Source organism: Watersipora subatra, chromosome 10 (genome assembly GCF_963576615.1).
Source record: "Watersipora subatra chromosome 10, tzWatSuba1.1, whole genome shotgun sequence".
Classification (NCBI taxonomy): domain Eukaryota; kingdom Metazoa; phylum Bryozoa; class Gymnolaemata; order Cheilostomatida; family Watersiporidae; genus Watersipora; species Watersipora subatra.
In genome coordinates this window covers 12501-17551 of record NC_088717.1, presented here as the reverse complement: position 1 = coordinate 17551, position 5051 = coordinate 12501, and the positions used below count along the sequence as shown (strand labels likewise).

The 5051-nt window shown below is 62.0% G+C and overlaps 1 non-coding gene and 1 pseudogene across 1 annotated transcript; both read left to right on the top strand.

Annotated features, from left to right (window-relative positions):
* Nucleotides 1-2132: 2132 nt before the first annotated feature.
* LOC137407463 (5.8S ribosomal RNA) lies at nt 2133-2285 on the top strand. The gene has a single exon (XR_010979995.1). It is a non-coding gene; the product is annotated as a 5.8S ribosomal RNA (ribosomal RNA).
* Nucleotides 2286-2659: 374 nt separating this feature from the next.
* Nucleotides 2660-5051, top strand: part of LOC137407454 (large subunit ribosomal RNA) — a 4241-nt pseudogene continuing 1849 nt past the window's right edge.

Sequence of the window (5051 nt, the reverse complement as noted above, 5' to 3'; positions counted from 1 at the left end):
GACGGTTGGTGCTATGCCAACCGTGGCGTTAACGGATAACAGAGAATCTGGGTTCGATTCTGGAGAGGCCGCATGAGAAACGGCGACCACTTCTAAGGAAGGCAGCAGGCACGCAAATTACCCACTTCGGACACCGAGAGGTAGTGACGAACAATACCGATGCGGCGCGCAAACGCGTCGCCGTAATCGGAATGAGTACACTTCAAATCCTTTAACGAGGATCCACTAGAGGGCAAGCCTGGTGCCAGCAGCCGCGGTAATTCCAGCTCTAGCAGCGTATATTTATATTGCTGCGTTTAAAAAGCTCGTAGTTGAAGCGTCAGACGCGGGAGGGCGGACGGCCGTACCGGTCGCTCTCGCCCGACCGAGCCAGGCGCGGAGGGCGCGCGTCGCTTGCACTTCGCCGTGTGAGCGCGCCGCCGCTGCACGTTCACCTTGAAGAAATTGAACCGCTTAGAGGGGGCGAGCAGCTTGAACAGCTCAGCATGGTATGATGGAAAATGGGCTCGTACTCATTTTGTTGGTTAGAGAGTCGGCGAGCCAATGATTAACAGGGACTGCCGGGGGCATTCGTACTCGGACGGGAGAGGTGAAATTCAAGGATCGTCCGAAGACGCCCTACTGCGAAAGCATTTGCCAAGAATGTTTTCATTAATCAAGAACGAAAGTCAGAGGTGCGAAGGCGATCAGATACCGCCGTAGTTCTGACCGTAAACGTTGCCGACTGGCAATTGGGCGCACTTCTACAGAAGTTGCCGCCAGCAGTATTGCCCGGGAAACCAAAGTCATTGGGTTCCGGGGGGAGTATGGTTGCAAAGCTGAAACTTAAAGGAATTGACGGAAGGGCACCACCAGGAGTGGAGCCTGCGGCTTAATTTGACTCAACACGGGAAACCTCACCCGGCCCGAACACTGTTATGACAGACAGGTTGAGAGCTCTTTCTCGATTCAGTGGTTGGTGGTGCATGGCCGTTCTTAGTTCGTGGAGCGATCTGTCTGGTTAATTCCGATAACGAACGAGACTCTTGCCTGCTAAATAGACGGCGCCGACTACGGACGGCGACCGTTCGCTTCTTAGAGGGACAAGCGGCTTTTAGCCGCGTGAAGCGGAGAGCAATAACAGGTCAGTGATGCCCTCAGATGTTCGGGGCCGCACGCGCGCTACACTGTTCGCATCAGCGTGTTTCTCCCGCGCCGGTCGGCGTGGGCAACCCGTTGAACCGCGAACGTGCTAGGGATCGGAGATTGCAATTGTTCTCCGTGAACGAGGAATTCCTTGTACTGGCGAGTCATCAGCTCGCGGGGAATCTGTCCCTGCCCTTTGTACACACCGCCCGTCGCTACTACCGATTGAGTGGTTTAGTGAGGCTCACGGACCGCGCGCGGCACACGGCGCTCTCGGGCGTCGCGTCGCGAGGCGGAAAGTGAGACGAACTTGATCACTTCTAGGAAGTAAAAGTCGTAACAAGGTTTTCGTAGGTGAACCTGCGTAAGGATCATTGTCGATGATCCGGCCGTCGTTCGAGAACGCGCTCGCGAAAGCGACGCGCTCGAGAACGTCGACCGCGAGCCCGAAGAGAAAGGGAATTGACGGTTAGCGTCGAGGCGTCGACTTCGCGGTCGGCGTCGAGGCGGGAATTGACGGTTAGCGTCGAGGCGTCGACTTCGCGGTCGGCGCCGAGGCGGGAATTGACGGTTAGCGTCGAGGCGTCGACTTCGCGGTCGGCGCCGAGGCGGGAATTGACGGTTAGCGTCGAGGCGTCGACTTCGCGTTCGACGCCGAGGCGGGAATTGACGGCGCGTCGCGACGTCGACTTCGCGGTCGACGTCGAGGCGGGAATTGACGGTTACGCGAAAGGTACGGGTGCGTAGGACCGGGGTGGTCGGTAAAGTCGCGTCGCGCGTTTCGGCGCGCGCCGCGATTATCGCTCGAAGACCTCGTGCGAGCTAGCCGCCGTCGCACGGCGAGCTCGCGAGAGGCGCCCGTACCGAACTGCGCTCGTTCGTCTCGGTTTGACACACGAGGACCGAAGCGAGGACCGGGCGAGGACTCGCGCGCGCGGGCGGCGCTGCCTGCCGCCCCGAGCGAGTCGAACGCGAACTGAGAGCGTAGCCCCGACTACGCGAAGCACAACTCTGAGCGGTGGATCACTCGGCTCGCACGTCGATGAAGAGCGCAGCCAGCTGCGTTAGGCAATGTGAACTGCAGGACACATCGATCATCGGCATCTCGAACGCACATTGTGGCCTCGGGTCATCCCGAGGCCGCGCCCGTCTGAGGGTCGTCATTCGCCGACCATCGTCGCTCGAGCGCGCCCTCGTCGGCGCCGCTCGCGACGCCCTGGGACGCTGCCGACCGCGCGTCGGCCTCGTCCTCAAGCGTACTACCGGCGCGCTCGCTCCCGAGGGGAGCGCGCGCCCGGGCCCGGACGACGCGTGACCGCGCGGAGAGAGAGAGAGACGAAGAGGTTACGGCGTAGCGCGCGCGAACGGCGACGCGCGTCGGGCGCGCGAGGTTTCGTCGAGTCGGTTCTCGACGAGCCCGCGCGGCCGCGACGCGGCGATCGCCGTCGCCTCCGTCGCTCGCGCGGCGACGGAGAGACCGCGCGCTCCCTCTTCGTCCCGCGCGGCTCTCGCGGTCGTCCGAACTCGTCTAGTACGACCTCAGATCGGACGCGACTACCCGCCGAACTTAAGCATATCAGTAAGCGGAGGAAAAGAAACTAACTAGGATTCCCCGAGTAGCGGCGAGCGAAAGGGGAGAAGCCCAGCGCCGAAGCCCGCGACCCCTCGGTCGCCGTGCAATGTGGCGTTTCGGCGGCGACTCGCGACCGTCGCTCCCGGCACGAGTATCTCTGAAAGGGTCTGCCCGAGCGGGTGTCAGCCCTCTACTCGCCGGACGAGCGTCGGACGCCCGTCGTCGTCGCGGAGTCGGGTTGCTTGAGAGTGCAGCCCAAAGCGGGTGGTAAGCTCCATCTAAGGCTAAATACCTAGTGCGAGACCGATAGCGAACAAGTACCGTGAGGGAAAGTTGCAAAGAACTTTGAAAAGAGAGTTCAAGAGTACGTGAAACCGTTCAGAGGCAAACGGACGGAACCGGGCGAGTTCGTCGTCGTCATTCAGCCGAGCGGTCGCTCTCCCTCGGGGGGGCGGTCCGATCGGTGCACTTGGCGGCGGCGAAGCGCGACGACCGCCCGTCGAGTCGTCGGAAGCCCGGCGGCTAGGTGGCGACGCGTTCGCGCGTCGTGTTATAGGCCGACCGAGGCGTTGACCGACTCGACGGGCGAGGAGCGCCTGCGGTGCACTCCCCGCGCGGGAGTGGCTCGAGGCGGCGGGCTCGCGGACGCCGGCGGCGAACTGCTCGCAGTTTGTCGTCGCGCGCGCCGTCTGTCGCGCCGCTCGACGCCACGCGGCACCCGGGGTCCGAGTCGTGTGGTTCCCGGCACTCCGTCCGACCCGTCTTGAAACACGGACCAAGGAGTTGAGCGCGCGCGCGAGTCGATGGGCTCACGCGCGAACCCCAGCGGCGCAGCTAAGGCAAAACGGGCGCGATCCGGCACTGGCGTGTCGGCGCAACGCCGGCCCGCGGGCGACTCGACGCGAGTGCCCGCGGCGCGAGAGCGCGCGCGCTCAGACCCGAAAGGTGGTGAACTATGCTTGAGCAGGGCGAAGCCAGAGGAAACTCTGGTGGAGGCTCGCAGCGATCCTGACGTGCAAATCGGTCGTCAAACTTGAGCATAGGGGCGAAAGACTAATCGAACCGCCTAGTAGCTGGTTCCCTCCGAAGTTTCCCTCAGGATAGCTGGCACTCGAGATAAATGGTTTTATCCGGTAAAGCGAATGATTAGAGGCATTGGGGACGAAACGTCCTCAACCTATTCTCAAACTTTAAATGGGTAAGAAGCGCGGCCCTTCCCGAGCGGGGTCGCGCGAGCTTAGCGCGAACAGAGAGTGCCCAGTGGGCCGTTTTTGGTAAGCAGAACTGGCGCTGTGGGATGAACCAAACGCCCGGTTAAGGCGCCCGACGCGCGCTCATGAGAGACCACAAAAGGTGTTGGTTGATATAGACAGCAGGACGGTGGCCATGGAAGTCGGAATCCGCTAAGGAGTGTGTAACAACTCACCTGCCGAATCAACTAGCCCTGAAAATGGATGGCGCTGGAGCGCGCGGCCTATACCGGGCCGTCGGGGCAACGCGTGCGAAATGCCAGGCCCCGACGAGTAGGAGGGCGTGTCGGTGGCGTCGAAGCGTAGTGCGCGAGCACGCGTGGAGCCGCCTTCAGTGCAGATCTTGGTGGTAGTAGCAAGTATACAAATGAGAACTTTGTAGACCGAAGTGGAGAAGGGTTCCATGTGAACAGCAGTTGGACATGGGTCAGTCGGCCCTAAGAGATCGGAGAGTTCCGTTCTGAACGGGGGGAGACGCGTCGCGTGCCCGCGCGATCGTCCGAGCACGCGCGAGAGAGAGAGAGCGACGCGCGGCACGCGCTCGCGCGCGGTCGACCCCCGATGCGATCGAAAGGGAATCGGGTTAATATTCCCGAACCTGGAAGTGGAGATCGGGCCCTCGGGCCCCCGTGCGGTAACGCGACCGAACTCGGAGACGCCAGCGTCGATCCCGGGAAGAGTTCTCTTTTCTTTGTTAGGAGCGGACTCCCTGGAATTGGCTTGTCCAGAGATAGGGACGTTGCATCCGTAAAGCGTCGCGCCTCACGCGGCGTCCGGTGCATCGGCGTTGGCCCTTGAAAATCCGAGGGAGGCAGTGTAATTTTCACTCCAGGCCGTACCCGAATCCGCAGCAGGTCTCCAAGGTGAACAGCCTCTGGTCGATAGAACAATGTAGATAAGGGAAGTCGGCAAATCCGATCCGTAACTTCGGGATAAGGATTGGCTCTGAGGTGCGGGCTGCTTCGGGTCGCGGCAAGAAGCGGACCGCGCGTCGGTTGGACTGGCCGCGTTTCGGCGCGTTCGGACCGCCGCCGGCGCGCTTCCGTGGGAGGCCGTGGCTTTCGCCGGCGGGCGTTCGCGCGCCCGTCGGCTTCGTTCGGCCT